This window comes from Pipistrellus hanaki (assembly GCF_964339955.1).
Source record: "Pipistrellus hanaki genome assembly, chromosome: 13".
NCBI lineage: Eukaryota > Metazoa > Chordata > Mammalia > Chiroptera > Vespertilionidae > Pipistrellus > Pipistrellus hanaki.
In genome coordinates, this window is record NC_140515.1 from 31297068 (window position 1) to 31315140 (window position 18073).

The 18073-nt window shown below is 44.3% G+C and overlaps 1 protein-coding gene and 1 pseudogene across 2 annotated transcripts in view; both read right to left on the minus strand.

Moving 5' to 3' along the window:
- The window catches only part of CLSTN2 (calsyntenin 2), a 908802-nt gene that overhangs the window by 220351 nt on the left and 670378 nt on the right, over positions 1-18073 (minus strand). The window lies entirely within an intron of this gene.
- Positions 1647-2022, minus strand: LOC311632192 (large ribosomal subunit protein eL31-like; annotated as a pseudogene). The gene has a single exon. The product of its transcript is annotated as a large ribosomal subunit protein eL31-like (transcript).

Below are 18073 nucleotides of genomic sequence, written 5' to 3' on the forward strand. Positions count from 1 at the left end.
CAGAGGTCATAACCTGGCAGCCTATACAGCCAGATGTCCTTTGTGTGGCCTTCATAGTGTTGATGCATATAGTGTCTCAAAATAGTTTCATTCATTAAAATGTTTTTATTTCCAGCTCTTTGACCCATATCTGAATATTTGGCAACTCCAAGTTTATACTGCCACGTGGCAACAATCTGGCAATATAATGGCTGTTAGAGGACTTTTGAAAATGATGGATGGTATTCAATAGCAAGTTAAGATATTTTTAGTCAGAGAAAGTTATCTCTATGACACTCCCAACAGAGGTGGCCATATGTTTTATACTTTAGAAATTCCAGAAATAGGAAATACATTAATTTTACTTGCCTTTATTTTTAAAATTAATTTTATTTGCTTTTAATTATTTATTATGTAATATTTCATACGAACAAAATCACACGAATACACACATATTATAAGGTATGTGAAATAATAAATGATCTTTTCTCCACCATCCATCATAAAAAATTGGACATTACCAGAGCTTTCCAAAGCTACCTGTGTCCTTTTCACACTGAATCCTCTCTCTACCCTTTGAGGGTAAATACCATTTTGTTTTCTTGATCATTCATTTGCTACACTTTTAGTTATTCTGAGAATTATTCTACTTATTGTCACTTTGAGGTTTCTATGTACACAATCACTTCATTTGAGAAAATTATATTTTTTTCTTTCCAATCATTATAGCTCTTATTTCGTTTTCTTATACTGATTAGGTTCTTGAATTAATGTTGTTGAGAAGTGGTAACCGTAGGGAAATCCTTATTGTTATTATTTTTATTAATGTTAATCCTCACCCGAGGATATTTTTCCATTATTTTTAGAGAGTGAAAAGGAGGGGAAGAGACACACAGAGAGAAACATTGATGTGAGACCGACAGCAGGTATGAGCATCCAGGGGGACTGTGGTGCACAGGAGCAAAAAATTTTCAATAAACACCAGAGGTTTGCCCTGATGATAGCTACTGGCGCCTCATCTTGGTCTGGTGCCCTAACTCACCTGCTCCACCATCCTGCCGTGGCCGATGCTCACCATGTGCTGCACTCTGCTGCCTGCTGCAGCTTCCCGCCATGTTCCGCACCCCCCCCCCCCCCCCGCCCCCCGGAGGTCAGCACACATCAGTGACAAGTTGTTCGGTTGTTCGGTTGTTTAGTTGTTCTGCCATTTGGTCTATTTGCATATTAGGGTTTTATATACATAGATATTTTGAATTCCTAGGATAAACTCAATTTGGTAATGAATATATTATCTTTTTCATAAATTACTAGATTCAGGTTGCCAATATTTAGTTTATGATTTTTTTTTTTTATGTATGTGAGTGAGTGTGATAGGTCCTTGATTATCTTATCTACCTATGCTTTTGATATCAATTACAATAATTTCAAAGAATAAAAGTGGGGAGTTTTAAAATATCTTTTCCTTGAAAGTTTGGTAGAACTCACCTTTACTTGAAACATTGTTAAGGTATATTTTTACTGATTTCAGAGGAAAGGAGAGGGAGAGGGAGATAAAAACATTAATGATGAGAGGGAATCATTGATGGGCTGCCTTCTACACATTCCAACCAACTGAGCCACACTCTGGTCCGGACTCTTTTTTGCAGTTTTGTAACTTTATTTGACAATCAGCTGTTCTGATCCACATTAACAGTCGATTTTTGGAAGTGGTTAAAGGTACATAGGTGACCAACACATAGAGCTTGGTTAGTGAATCTTCATCCTCATTACGTTTTCTGGACAACGGCACCCAGAAACACTATGGACATTTCTATTCCTTTGGCCCAGACAGCTTTGTTCAACCTGGTGTCTGCGCGCACTTCTGGAGCTCCCATGTCCTTCCTGGCAAGTCTCTGCATCTCTCTGAGTGCCCTAGTGGCCACGCCTCTTGAAACCCGCTTCATGAATGTGCTTGTGAACGTCGGTGGTGTATCCTCTGGTCACTACCTCGTTGATGGCAGAACGGCCCTTCTTCTTCTCGCCACCCTTCCTGGCAGGAGCCATTGTGCTGGGCCCAAGTTGGAAAAGGTCTTTCTCTCTTTTTAAATCTTTCCCCCTTTAATCATTTGAGAGTAAGTTTCAGATATCATGCCCCTTCCAACCTCAGTACTCTTACAAAACCAGAGGGAATTTAATAATTCAAGAAATTTAATATTTAACTGTTAGACTGTTTGGCACAGTTCACATTCCACTTTTGCTAGTTGTCCCAATAATGTCTTCTACAGCATTATTTTTTCTGGCCCATAACTGAATTCAGGCTGTATTTAGTTGTTATTGATCTTAGATTTCCTTTAATCTGAAATAGTCCCTTAGAGATTCTTGGTCTTTCTTTCTTTCTTTCTTTCTTTCTTTCTTTCTTTCTTTCTTTCTTTCTTTCTTCTTCTTCTTCTTTTTTTTTTAAAAAATATATTTTATTGATTTTACACAGAGAGTTAGAAAAGTCAATGAGAGAGAATCATCGACCAGCTGCCTCTTGCACACCCCCCACTGGGGATGTGCCTGCAACCAAGGTACATACCCTTGACCAGAATCGAACCTGGGACCTTTCAGTCCTCAGGCCGACACTATCCACTGAGCCAAACTGGTTTTGGCAGATTCTTTGGTCTTTCATGACATTTATATTTTGGAGTCTATAGGATAGTTATTTTATAGATATCTCTCATGTTAAAATTTGTCCTATGTTTTTTCATGGCTAAGCTTGAGTTATGCACTTTAAAAAAATATGTATTTTTATTGATTTCAGAGAGGAAGGGAGAGGGAGAGAGAGACACACACATCAATGATGAGAGAGAATCATTGATCAGCTGCCTCCTACATAATCCCCCACTGGGGAATGAATCTGAAACCCAGGCATGTGTCCTGACTGGGTATGAAACATGATCTCCTGGTTCATAGGTTGATACTCAAACACTGAGCCATGCCAGCTGGGCCTGTTTTAAGGTATGCACTTTTTTTTTTTGTAGGAGTACTACACAGTATTGTTTGCTTCTCAGTGTGTAACATCATGCGTCAACCGATGATGATTTGTGATGTTAATTATTAGATTAAGGTGATATCCAATAGTTTTCTCCATTGTAAAGTTACTATTTTACATAAAAAAATTTTTCCCCCCTTATTTTACTACTAGAGGCCTGTTGCATGAAAATTCATACACTGGGGGTGGGGTGGGGGAGGTGTTCCTCAGCCTGGCCTGCCCCCTCTCACAGTATGGGAGCTCTCAAGGGTGGGAGGTGACCAGGGGATCAGGGGAAGGCGAGGCCCCATCACACCTCTACTGTTGCCTCTGCCAGCAGCACAAATCTCAGCCTACCCTGGTTACCTGTGCCTTGGGTGGTGCTGGGCGGCTGGGCAGCCTCCATCTGAGGCTTGCCTGCACCCAGGTGTAAGGTGGGCAGCTGACATCCAAGGCTTTCTTGTGCTTTGGGCCAAACCAGTTAGGGCACATTTTTTTCTTACATAGTTAGAAGGAGCACACTCTAAAACAATGATAAAAAGTATAGTATGGCTGAAACCGGTTTGGCTCAGCGGTAGAGCGTTGGTCTGTGGACTGAAAGGTCCCGGGTTCGATTCTGGTCAAGGGCATGTACGTTGGTTGCGGGCACATCCCCAGTAGGGGGTGTGCAGGAGACAGCTGGTCAATGTTTCTCTCATCGACATTTCTAGCTCTCTATCTCTCTCCCTTCCTCTCTGTAAATCATCAATAAAATATATTTAAAAAAAAGTATAGTATGGTAAATACATAAACCAGTAATGTAGTAATTTATTGTAATTATCAAATACTACATATTGTTCATAATTTTATGTGCTATACTTTTCTATATATGCTATATTTCTATAATAGCACATGTATACTTTTTAAAAAGGATAGTTTATTGATTTTTAGAGGGAGAGAAAAGGAAAGGGAGAGAGAGAAATATGCATGTGAGAGAGAAACATTCATCAGCTGCCTCCTGCATGCCCCCTATTAGGGACTGAGGTCTCTCCGGGAATTGAACCTGTGACCTTTTGGAACATGGGAGGACACACCAACCAGGGTTGTAATTTTACTTGCTATAATTTTATGTGACTGGCAGTACAGTAGATTTGTTTATACCAGCAGTTCCACAAACATAGGAGTAATGTGTTTTCCAATGACATTGCAACAGCTATGACATCATTACATGATAGGAAATTTTTAATTCCTTTATAATCTTACTAGAGACTTGGTGCTCGGATTTGTGTACTGGTGGGGTCTCTCAGCCTGGCCTGCACCCTCTCGCAATCTGGGAACTGTCGGGGGATATTGGATTGCCAGTTTCGGCCTGATTCCCACAGGCCTGGCTGAGGGAACCCACTGGTACAAGAATCCATACACTGGGCCTCTAGTACGCATGTAGAATATTTGGTTAATTTCTCCTCCATCCCCCCTCCCTCTTCCCTCTGAGATTCATCAGTCTGTTCCATGTTTCCATGCCTGTGGTTTCCTCTCCTGCATTGAGCGTCTGCCCCCTGGTGGTCAGTGTGTGTCATGCTACTGGTTGAATGGTCAAACGGGCGATTGGTTGCTTAGGCTTTTATATATATAGATGGGAACATATTCATATGTGTGGTCTCTCATTGACCAAAATATTGTTATGCTGGGCCGGTCTGTATATATGATGAACTCCTTTGTGTCTGCCTTTTTTCACTTAACATAATGTCTGTGAGATTCAACCATGAATCCATAATGTAGATAGATATGATGTTTCTTATTGCTGTGTAGTTTTTCATTGTGTGAGCATACCTTAGTTTATCTGTTTTTTTTTTTAATTGAAGGACATTTGGATTGTTTCTAATTTGGAACTATAATGAATAAAGCCACCATGCACATTCTTGTGAAATGTTTTGGCACTTATTTCTCTTGGTTTATGCCAGTCAAAATTAAGTAAATAGCTCCACGAATTGTTGCCAAGTGCACACACCTATTCGGCTCCCCAGCAGCCTTTGTCCTTTATTCTTCTGCCAGTACCCACCCCAAAGGTAGCCACTGTTCTCATTTCTGTTACCACAGAGTGGTTTTCTCTGTGCTTCAATTAAAAAATATATATATATATGTGTGTGTGTGTGTGTGTGTGTGTGTGTATATATATATATATATATATATATATATATATATATATATATATATATTATTGATTTTTTACAGAGAGGAAGGGAGAGAGATAGAGAGCCAGAAACATCGATGAGAGAGAAACATCAATCAGCTGCCTCCTGCACATCCCCTACTAGAGATGTGCCTGCAACCAAGGTGCATGCTCTTGACTGGAATTGAACCCGGGACCCTTCAGTCTGCAGGCTGACACTCTATCCACTGAACCAAACTGGGTTTGGCTGTGCTTCAATTTTCTATACATAGAATCACATATTATGTATGAGGTGGGAGAGGTGGAGAGGAGAGGTGGAAGTAGAGGATGGTGACGATGAGGTAGGGGTGGAGGTGGAGAAGTAAGAGTTGAAGGAGATGGGAGGAGGAAGAGGTAGAGGTTGAGGAGGATGAGGAGCATTAGCAGGTGGAGGAGGTGGTCATACATCACATGCTGGCTTTCCACCACCCTAACGTAATACCTGTTGGATTTCTCTTTACACACTTAGTATCTTTTATTCCTGTCAACAATGGTGAGTTAGATAGTATCTTTACTTTATGGATGTTAAAAACAAAGCTAAGAGAAGTAAAGTGATTTCCCACATAATAAGTGGCAGAGCTGGGATTTGAACCCATGACTCTCATATGATGTTCTTTTCTTTGAATTTTGAATGAAACAATGTTCTTTTTATAATAAGTGTTACACTAATTTGGTCAAGGAAGTTCCCTATGCCTGTTATTGTTTTTAAAAGATACTCATTCCCTCTTTGAACATTGATAGAACCAGCTGCATTGAAGAAATCTTGCCAGCAGATGGCGACCCAAAACCAGTAACTCAGGATACCCATCAAGGCTTTCTGCAGGAGGTGGTGGGGTGGACTCACTGCTGTGTCCTTGCCTGGGTCTGCCTTCATCTTGTGATTTCTGGGTTTCTGTATTCTCAGCCTCTGCTACCCGGAGGCTCACCTTAATTTCCTAAGGCTCTCAGGACAAAGTCCTCACTCTTCAGACCCTTCTGGTCTGGTGAGTTTGAGTCCCTGCTTCTGTTGTCCTCTGCCTCACTCCCTGTCTGCTAATCTTCTCAAAGAGCTCTATGCACTCCCGCACTCCATGGCCTTGTCCTTGTGTTCACGCTGAACACTCACCCTAGAGGACCCCTCCTCCCTCCCTCTGTCTGGTTAATGCCTTCTCATTCTTGGGGACTCAGCTCAAGGATCACTTACAGGAGGTCCATTCTGCCCAGCAATCCTCCCTCCCCCCAACATGCCCAGGCTGGTGGAACCCCTTCTCTGTGCACCCATATGACACAGCACTGGTGGCCCTGGGCCCCACTCCTTTTGGCATGGCTGCCTTCCTCCCAGACAGTCCCCTTGAAGGTGAGCACTATGTCTTATTCATATTCCTAGTGCCAGGCATGGAGGAGGTGCAGGGGGAAAAAACACACCCCAAACTGTTGAGTGAATGAATGAACAAATGAGTGTTTACAGAGAGGCAGTGATCAGGATCTGGGGAAATCCTGCCCAAGGGCCTCTGTGGAGCCCTGGAGGGCTGAGCCTTTGGTAGACCTGGACAGGCATCCCAGGGCGGGTGGCTCTTTCTGGCCTGCGGGGAAGGGTATTTGATGCATTTTCTTGCATCATCTCAACAGCCTCTTTGAATCTCCTTAAATACCTCTGAGGAAGGATGCATTTTCTCAAGATGTAAAAAAGAGTAATTTAAATAAGTGGAAGGAAAATGCATTTTAATTGCATTATTATACTAATTTATGTCTCCCGCCCCCCTTGAAAAAGTGCTTTTTCACAGTGTGGAAGCATATTAGGGTTGGGAGTTGAGACTAATTGTTTCAGATGGCTGCTGAGAGGAAATGGGCATTCTTTCCGCAGCTCTCAAAGCAGGTGGATAAACAGGTCTGTTTTATTCTCTTCTTCAAGGCCAGACAGGGTTTCATGAGCCTCAGGGATAGCAGCTGCAGTGTCTGTGCTCTGAGCACAGCATCTGGCATATAGTAGGCGCACAGGAAGGATTTGCTGCGTGGATACATGAATGGATAATAGAAAGAGGTGGGGCTGAGTAAGATTTAAGGTGGTTGGGTCACTTTTGCAATGACTTGCTGTGCCATCTGTTGTAGGGAGAGGAGGAAATTACTGAGCATCTGCTGGACTCCTCTGGGCTGCTAGGTATGAGGCGACACATTTTTCTTGCTTCATCTTCACAACCACCTAGTGAGGTAAGGCCAGTTTTCAGAAAAGCAAGTTGAGGTGCCCAAGGTTTCAATGTGCAGAAGGCCAGAGTCAGTAAGAAGAATGGATTCCAACACTTGGGCTCTTTCCTCCTCCCCAGCGAGGCTCCTTTAAGCAATAACTGCCACACATTGAACACCTACTATGTGCAGGCAATAAACGCGGCACTCTCTGTATTATTTCTATATCTGGCACCTAGAGAGTGTCAGGTAAATGGAAGTAATTACTATTTATAAGGATCCTCACAAAATCCTCCTGAAGAAGGTGTTGTTAACTTCCACGGTGTAAGCCAGTGCTTGCTAGACTTGAACAGAACACAGATTCTGGTTCAGTAGTTCCGGGGCATGACCTGAGATTCTGTATGTCTGACAAGCTGGTAGCACACTGAGAGGGGAATGTAGGTAATAGAGCCGAGACTCAGAGAGAGCAGCCAACTTGCCGAGGAAATCCAGTGGGATGCAGGAGAAAGCTCTCATCTTCTCCTGCATCTTAGTTTCCCAGACAGGCGTTCATAGCCCTGAGGGTACACCTCCAGGGCTGTGCTGTCCACATGATCAGGGGACTCTGCATGGGGGCAGGCACAGTTCTAGGCCAGAGCTGTCTATCTGCAGAACTGCTTCTGTTTTTGTCTAGTTGTTGTCTTCTATTATGTCACCATTTTTTGGTTTTCTTTCTGGTAACAGCTTTATTGAGACATAATTGACACACCACATCATTTACCTATTTATAGTGTAGGAGCCAATAGTTCTTACAGAGTTGTTCAGCTACCACCTCTGCCATTTTTAGAACATTTCATCAACCTGAAAAGAAACCCTGCATCCTATAGCTAGCTGTTACCTTCCAACTCCTCTAGCTCTAGGAACCAATAGTGTACTTTCGATCTCTACTGATGTACACATTCTGGACACTTTCTATAAACGGAATGATACAATATGTGATCTATTGTGACTGGCTTCTTGCACTTAGCATAAAGTTTTCAAGTTTCACCCATTTTGTAGCACAGTATGTCATTCCTTTTAATGATTGAATAATATTCCATTATATGGATCTATCAAATTTATCCATTCACCTGTTAAGGGACATTTGAGTGTCCTAGAAATAACATCTATCTAGGACTCACTTGTGTTTCAGATCCAGCCCCAGAAAACCAGCAAAACCAGATAAGTGACATCATGGCTGACATCAGGACCAGTGTAATGACCAATCATCCACTACCCTAGCACCAAACAATCAGTAGAGACCTTGACCCTGAGCCTCTATGATCATTTTGATGCATCAGCCTATGAAAGGACATACTTGGAAAACTGATGAATATTCTATTGAGATCCTCTCCTGAGACCTCCCCTAAAATTCCCACCTTTAGAAAACAGATAAAAACCCTTAAGACAAAGGACCCAGTGCTCACTCTCCCTGGAGCATGCCCTGCCTTCTTTCTTCAGGCATGTATCAGCTTCTTTCTCCTAATCTCTAAGGGTTCAGATGAAATTTGCAACCAGGGAGCAGTAGGCAGTGGCAACTCATCCTGGGCTAACTTCTTGAACTTCTTTTCAAGGGCTCTTCTTTTGCCTCTATAACCTGTTTTCTGAGTCCATGCAGCACAGCTGGCTCACTTCTTCTGACTCTGTGACTTTCTAAAAGGCCCAGGCGCTCTCTGAACAACCCGCTTGAATCTTTTCTTCAAGTGTACTTAAGCTTTGCGTGTTAAATAAACTTTCCCTTGCACGAGAGTTCTTGGCTCTGAATTATTTTTTTTGGCAGATCTCAAGAACCAAGGTCCGACATTTTCTCTAACAATAACCCCCTCTTCTTTTCAGTTCTGATCTGGCTTCTCTGGTGGGGCATGAGAGGGCACCTGTCTCCTCACTTGCCAGGAAGACTGCAGGCCTCTCTGTTGGTCAGTGCTGGTTTGTCCATCAACACAACTGCTGTTAGGACATCTGTATGGAGAATACCCAAGTGCAGGCTTTCTTGGGGGTGGGGGGCATCACTGAGTCCTCTTGAGGGCCTGATGGATCTCCTCACTGTACAACTCCCTGGTGTTGGAGACATGGCTCCACCTGATGGTTTCTGCCACCAACCCTGAGACCCTGCCTGGGCAGCCCACCTCACAGCCTCTTCCTGTAGAGGTCACTCCTGATGGAGTCTCCTCCCTTGGTCTTGAAGGGGTTCAGAGCAGGCCTCCCCAAGATGTCTACTGTGGCATGTGGGTTATTTTGAGCTGAAAGCAATTGAGACCCTGCATGCCCAGATTAAATTTATTTATTTATTTTTTTAGTTTGTTAATCTTTACCTGAGGGTATTTTTTCCCATTGATTTCTAGAGAAAGTGGAAGGGAGAGATGGAGAGGGAGAGAGAGAAACTGAAAGGAGAGAGAGAGAGACAAACAGAGAGACAGAGAGACAGAGAGAGATATATATTGGTTGCCTCCTGCTTGAGCCCTGAGCCCTGCCGGGGACTGGGATCAAACCTGAAATCTAGGTTTGTGCCCTTGACCAGGAATCGAACCAGAGACCCTTTGGTTCACAGGCTGATGCTCTAATCACTTAACGACACCAGCCAGGCCAGATTAAACTTTTACCTCTCCCTTAAAGATTTTAAATCAGAGGCCTTGCCAATAATAAGAGTAATTAAGAGAAATAACTTTTTATGACCTACCTATAGGGCAGGGAAAACTTCTAATTACTGAACATCTGCTCTTCTTATCCTGTGAATAACCTTCCCCCCTTCTGAAACCTCAGGTGCCTTCCTTCATATTTAGCTCAGCAAGTCATACACAGTGGTGGGCAAAAGTAGGTTTGAATGGAAAATAATACAGTAATAAATAAATAACAATAAAAGAACATGCTGTGTTTCATGAACATGCAGCTGTAAACCTACTTTTTGCCAACCCCTATATAACTCATTTTACCTTTCTGTTTCTGAACCTCTCATGTATATGATCTCCATCCATGTATGTGGGGTTCTCATATGCATGTATGTAATTAAACTTGGTTAATTTCTCTTGTTAATTTGTCCCATGTAGATTTAACAATTAGACCAGCTGAAAGAAGTTAGCAAGGTCGAGTAAAATCATTCCTCTTCCCCAGTCTCAGTGCAGGAGATAAACTCAAAAGCTGGGGACGGATTGGCCTCTCTCTGTGATCACTGTGTGTGTCCCAAAGCTGAGGACCCCATACGTTGCATGCATTTTTCTTCTTCCACTGACTGGGGTTGGGTGGGAGTGGCAAGGGGGGGGGTGGTGAGTAGTGGAACTCTGGAACTGAAGGCCCGGAGAGGAATGCTGCCCCCACTGCTGAGATTTCCTGAGCTGAGAACATGGGGAAGTTTATTGTCTTTCCCATCTCAGTTTTGGGTTTCAATGGTGAAACCAAGAGAAAAGAAAGAATCCCACCTTCCCTCATTACTCTCCCTTTTGTGGGTCAGGGAGGAGGCCTCCAGTGCACCTGGGTGGGTGAGGAAGCTCTGTTTTTAGGAGACTCAGGCTAGGCTAGTGATCGGCAAACCATGGCTCGCAAGCAACATGCGGCTCTTTGGCCCTTTGAGTGTGGCTCTTCCACAAAATACCATGGCTTGGGCGAGTCTGTTTTGAAGAAGTGGCATTAGAAGAAGTTTAAGTTTAAAGAATTTAGCTCTCAAAAGAAATTTCAATCATTGTGCTGTTGATATTTGGCTCAGTTGACTAATGAGTTTGCTGACTACTGGGTTAGGCAAACAAAATAATTAGTGACCTCCATGCTTGCAACTTTGAATGGCATTCAAATGGAAATGCAAGAAAAGCATTTCTTAATAGGGCGTCATGAGTATGGAAGCAGACACAGAATGCTGGTACTGGTGATTGAGAGAGCCCTCCCCATCAGCCCCACAAGGACTCCTCTGGTACCTTCTCAGAACTTGCACACCCAGCCTGGACAGGATCAGTTTGCATTTGCTATTTCCTATACCTTTCTCAGGATCTGAGCATGGTGGTTAAGAGCAAATCCCTATCCTTTCTTTACTTCCCTGGGACCTGGAAGAGAATTGCTGAATATTTCTAAGCTGTGGGGTCCTTGTAAAATGAGAATATGAAGACTGCTGATCTCATAGGCTTGTGGGGACTAGAAAAAGACCATGCATGTATGTTGTACCAAAATACCATATAAAAAACAGAAATTTATTTTTCACAATTCTGCAGCTAAAAGCCCCAAATCAGGGTGTTGGCAGATTTGGTGTCTGGTGAGGGTCTGCTTCTCGGTTCATAAATGGCTATTTTCTCACTGTGTCCTCCCATTGTTGAGTGGGGGAAGGAGCTCTCTGGGGTCCTTTTTACAAAGGCACCAATCCCATTCATGAGAGCTCCATTCTCATGTTCCAATAACCCCCAAAGGCCCCAGCTCCTAATAACATTGCGTTGTGGGTTAAGATTTAACATTTGAACTTTGGAAGGATACAACATTCAGTGGCAATCTACCTTATTTGGAATTTATACAAATTAAGTGTTGAATTCTTTGTCTCCTAACTTCATCACAATTTTCAATTAACGAATAATTTAAATCATTGCCTTCTCTAATTGCAGAATAAAAACTTATTTCCTGGTGTAGAGGAAGAAGTTGGGGAGAGAGGCTGTATGGAGAGGTGTGATGGGTACCCTCAGAAGCTTCTTGCCCTGGCAACCTGTCTTCCTCTCCCACCATCACACAGAGTCAGCCTTTCACCCACCACCTCAACCTGACCACACAGACCACACCAGACGGGGTGGAGATGCAGGAAGAGATCTCATGTTTAAAGCTGCCTGGTTTAGCGCTACGTTAAAACGTTCAAATACAGCTCAAATCAGGCAGTGTAAGAGTAACAAGAAGGAACTCTTTCACAAGCTCTGCATTGTGTTTAGATCTAAAAAGTAGTGGAAACACTTTTCATTCTGTTTAAATGTACTATAAACTTCTTCAGAAGGAAAGTCACAAATTATAATTGCCCATTGCAGAAATGAAGACTGCTGGGATTTTATGGTTTGGAAAACCCAGAGAGTCAGGAAAATAATTTTTAAATGTTCATTTTGAGTTACCATCTCAACATCTCAGTTTATGATAAGTCATAAATGCAATTAATGAACTATGAGTATCTCCTACTCTTATCAAATTTTATGGCATCCCACAACTTTCTTAAACATCTTAGACATTGATGCAAATAACTGGCTGCCATTTAGGTCAGTAAAAATATGCTTTGAAACATTCAAAAGGGAATCTGGCAGCGAAGTACAGAGCAGGGAGGGTGTGGTTATGTCTCCTCTTCCTGAGGACCTTCACCTCGGTTAATCAACCAGCTAAACAAAAGCTCTTTGCTTAGTTAAAAAAAACAAAAAAACTTGAATATCCAGTTTTCTTATCATTTTACAGAAAAGTATATTAATTTAAAAAGTGCTTTTGGGTCCTAGGAAATGGTTCCATAGTTTCCTCCTCACTAGATATAATATGATTTTCTTATTAGAGGGAGAGAGAAGTTCTCATCATTGAATCAGCCTGAGTTTCTTCCCAGCAGGCTCTCCACAACCAGCATGTAGCCTGTCGTCTTTTCTGGACTCCAGGAGAGGGCATGAGGACAAGTTATCAAGAATTCTGGCTGCTTTTCAACCTAGGACTGGAGTTTCAGATGCCTCAGTGACAACATAGATAGGGATAGATAGTGCCTCCTCCACCCCATTGCTGTGTGGTATATTCAGCTGCCCACCTGCCTGTGTCACTCAGGGTAGCAGGCTTCTTTGTCAGTCTTCACTCTATGAGCAGGAGGGGGGGGGGGGGACGGGGACGGGGACTGTTCTGTTAACTGTTCTCCTGCCATGGCTTTGGAGACAACTGGCATGATAACAGCATCACCTCTGAGGAGCAGCAATTGATTGTGTGGGACCAGTTGTTAACAGCAACCCTGCAAGGCAGCCTCACAGTGACAAATGGAAATTTGGGCTTTCTTGTGGACAGGTCAGACATTTCAGTTCTCACCTCACCTGGCCTTCAGAGGTGGGAAGGAAGCCCTCAAGTTGAATAAACTCCAGTGACGTAGTAGACATGGGGTCTTGCATACCTAAAAACCACTCACAACTTGCTTTTCTCTACTTTAGAGAGTAAGAAGTGAACTTTCCAGCTTCCCTTGCAGCTAGGGGTGGTCATGTGATCTAGTGCTAGCCGTTAGGATATAGGTAGAATTCCCATTTCAAGTGACAAGACAAAACTCTTTGCTCTTTGCTCTTCCTCCTTCTTGCCTGGAGAGGAGGCAGATTTTCTGTGACCACAAGAATGAATCACAAACTAAGGTTGCTGAGCCAGGAGCCTGGATCCTTGAGGATATCTCTGAGCAGCCTTCTAGCCCTGGACTGCTTAACTTTGGATTTCTTATTATGGGAGGAAAATACACCTCATTTGTGTAAGGCACTGTTGGTTGAATTTCCTGTTGCTTGCAGTGGAACCTATTCATTTAAAAAAAATATATTTTTAATTTATAGTTGACATACAATGTTATGTTAATTTCTGGTCTACAACATAGTGATTAGACTATAGTTCTTATACAGTGATCACCGTAAGTCTGATAGCCATCTGTGACCATATATAGTTACTACGATATCATTGACTCTGTTTCCTATGCTGTTCATATCCCTGTGACTTATTTGGATTATTCCATAACCAGCCGTTTATACCTCTTATTCCCTTTTATCTTTTTTGTCCATCCTCCTACCCACTTTGACATGGCAACCGTCCGTTTGTTCTCTGCATCTGTGAGTTTGTTTCTATTTGCTCATTTGCTTTGTTTCTTAGATGCAGCGAATCCCATTCTTAGCCACAAAGGAGAGGCCTAAGAGGGCAGGCACTGGGTTGCTTAACAACAAGGGCTTGCAGCTGCTCAAGTGATTAATTGGAAAAACTGAAGGGAACGTGCTGGTGTTTGTAACCTCAGCTGGCGAGGTGGATCAGGCAGTATCGGGCATTATCTCACCATCCCAAAAGTAGCACATGACGGAGCATGGCAGGTGCGATCCTCTCTGATACCCGTGGAGACTGCAGCTCAGAGATATTCAGGGAGGGATTTTCTAATTATAAACGTAATGTGGGCTCTTTGTACAAACAGTGGAAAGCACAGCAAAGTCTAAAGAAGAAGTTACTGGAATTCCCCCCCTATGGAACACTGTGATGCATTTAAACATGGCCTTTATCCTTTATGCAAGTGTCCACACGCACACTTCTTGCCCTTTATTTTTCTTCTTTTTCTTTCTTTTCTGCCAACACTGGACAGTTAATTGTGAAAAACCATGGTGTGGGAGGGGAAGGCTGGGATGGACAGGACCAAGGCCCATCTGGGGGGATTTAGCTGGATATCAGGCATTCCTCCTTGTAGGTTTAGAGGCAACACCTTCATAGATACTCCCCTCCCCTCCCCCCCAGGGCCAGGTGGGTTGGGTGGGGGTGCTCTAGGCATTGCTGGGCCCCTTGGTCAGCAGGGCTTCTATGTTGGGCTCGATGTCAATGGTGGGAGAGTGGCGGTGGCTATACCTGTGCACAGGGATGCCATTCGAGCCCACCAGGAACTCCTTGAAGTTCCAGGCCACGTCACTGTGGCACACACACGGGGGACCGAGGGATGAACTTGGGGTCTGTCATGAGCGCAGTGGTATCGTCACTGGGTATAGGCAGAGCACCCCCAGGGAGACAAAGAGGGGTGCATCTGCATTCCATTCACCTCACACGTCTCAAAGAGCATGAAGTTGGGCTTGAACCCGTCACCGGGCCTGACATACTAGTACTTGAGGGAATTCAGGATCTCTTCGTTCTTGGCCTTCTCCTGATGCCCAAACAGTTGCAGGAGAAGCTGAGCACAACCAGGCCTTCCAGTCCGAGGTGCTGCTGCAGCTCCTCCATCTGGCTGTAGTTGGGACGTTGTGCCTCAGAGCCAGGCCACGTTCTCAGTGAGCAGCACAGCCCCGCAGGGAGCCCAGGTTCACGGGCTCCTTGCCGCCCAGCAGGCACAGAGCTGAGTGGGCACATGGTTTGGGGATTGCAGAAGAATAGGGAGCGCTGGGGACAGGAGCACCTGGTTGTTTTTTTGTTTGTTTTTTCCACCGAGGAAGCTGGAATTATGGTGTGGAGGACTAAGAACAAACATTTCGTTTAATAGATAGTAGGCTGTGGTGCAACTTTCACTTTTTAAGAAACGAGAAGAGAGAGGACCCGAGGAGGCCAGGGAAGGCCATTCCTGGACTGCAGAGAGCGAAGTGCTGCCCGCTGCCCAGGCCCCTTTGTTTCTCACTCACAGTTTCCTCCGTGGTGACCTGTCCTTAGGGAAGCACAAGATTGTCTTGTTCTTCAGGATGAGCCAGTGGTCAAGGTCTCCTGACAGGAGTGCTGGAGGGATGGTCAGCAGTCAGCGTGGGGACACCTGGGTCCCTTCCTGCTGATTGGGGCCCCAGAAGCCTTGGAGGAGAAGGAGGAAGAAAGAGATGACAGGAGGAGAGAAAAGGAGGAAGGGGAGAAGGGGAAAACAATATTGGAAGAGGCGGAGCACTATAGTCCCCTGACGGATGGGTTTCTTCCAGCCCCACACCCAGCCCTGCTCTCCTGGGTCTGCATTTCTGGGCCAACAGGGTGTCAGTGAAACACACACAGGAAGCAGCTTCTGCTTCTGACATTTCTTGAGACTGTTTCCTTTTGTGTTTCTTGGATGATGGAGAAGGCCATCACAGCAGCTACCTGGCTGCAGGGTGGTGGTGGGAACTGGACACCTGACCCTCCCAGTGGCTGGGTAGGGATGCCTGATGAGAGGCATTAAAAGGTGCCTTTGCTTCGCTCAGAATCTGGCAGGGTGGTCTGTGCTTGACTCATTCTTCACTCAGAGTGAACTCATTCTGTCTTCAAACACGACGGGCATAAATCAATTGGGGGTGGGGGATACAGGTGTCTATTGCTGTCATTATGTGCAAGTCTGGTGGAGGAGAGAAGCAACACCTGCTCTCCAAATCCTCTCAGTTCCTGCAGCCAGGAAGCAAGAGCCCGAGAGGTGGGATTGATGGACAGGAATGAAGTTGGACTCCAGGAGCTTCCAGACCAGCCACTTGGAAATCTGCATGATTGTCTCTCTCTTTCTCTTTAATCTCTTGGTGTGGCTCCTTTTTTTTTTTTTGTATACATGCTTCATTTTCTTCCTGCAAAATGACTTTCTTCATGGTCTAAAATAGGGGTGTCGAACTCAATCAGAAAAGGGGCCAAAATCTAAAATCCAGCCTAAATCGCGGGCCGAATGGTTTACTGAACAGTCATAAACTGACAATGTCATAAACTGACAGCGGAGTGCAGTGATGACAGCGCGGTGCGGGCCACATTGCAAGGCCTGGCGGGCTGGATTTGGCCCGCGGGCCGTGTGTTTGACACATGTGGTCTAAAACATGGCAGGCAGCAGCTTTTGAAAGTTATGTTACAGCCTCTGTGACCGGAGGAGGGATGACTTCATCGCTTCTCTGGTCAGAATTCCAAAACTGCCAGGGAAGGGTCTCATTGGATGAACATGAATTAGACAGCCACACCTTGACCAATCACCTGCAATCACATAAGAACTCTGCACCTCTCATAATTCTAGGATCCGTATGGATGGCTAAGGGGGCGGGGACTTAGAATAAGGGGTGCTAGTTGGCATGATGGAAAGGCTGGGGCCTCCAGAAACAGGTGGTCAGTGAGAAGCCTCCAGATGACCCCGACAAGATGAGCAGAGATGTCTGAGAGTCAGTCTTAAGCTGTCTGCTTTGCTGGGATGTCCCACTACTCCGTCTCCCAACCATACTGTGAAGCCCACCACATGTTTTTAATGCCTGTCTTAGTGATTTGGGTAAAGTAAAAGGGTCTGACCTTATGTCTGGACTGGTGCCCAGCAGAATAGGGAGAGAAGCTGCAGATGCAGAGCGGCTTTGCTTGCACTCACGGGGAATTTTTAAAAATCTTATAAAGACTGTAGGATTTGTCCATAGAATGAGAAGAAATCCTTGAGCCAATGTTAGGTAAATATCAGTGGACTGGGGACTTCAGCTGACATTGGTGTTAGTGTGAAAAATGGGGTAGACACTATATCACAAATAAGAATTGATGGCACACACAGGGTTTAGTGTTCAATAAATATGCAGTAAGCAATCATTCCTCCTCTCTCACCCACCCCCATTCCCAGTTTTCAGGGACATGACTTTGAATGCTTCCCAGGATTTACTTTTATGTGAAAGAAAATATTTTTGAAAGGATAGGGCTTGGAAAACAGACCTAGCTTTTCATCCATTATTGACTCTTAACTATCTGACTAGATTCTGCAATCAACTCCCCAGTCTCTGCATCTTTCTAGTGGGAGTGATGAAACCCACGTGACGGGTGCGGGTGTAAGAGCTGAGAGAAGGCATGTGAAGCACCCGTGCCTGATGCCCACTACGGTGACCTCACCCCCTCCTGTGCTTCTTCCTTATTCCCTCAATTTCATGACAAGCAGCTGATGTCTTTTCTAAGGTACTCTAGTATTTGCAAAGGTTTTTTTTCCCCTCAGACTTAGCCCAAATTTTCCACTTGAGTTTCATAATAATGATCTTGTGAGGAAGGGTGAACAGAGTCTCATCTCTCCCACTTTAAGGAGGAGCTGACTGAGGTGTGCTTAGCGTAGAGCCTGGCAGGTGTCACATGCTTCCTGTTTGCTGAGTGAATATTGAATGAGAACTACATGTGTAGGT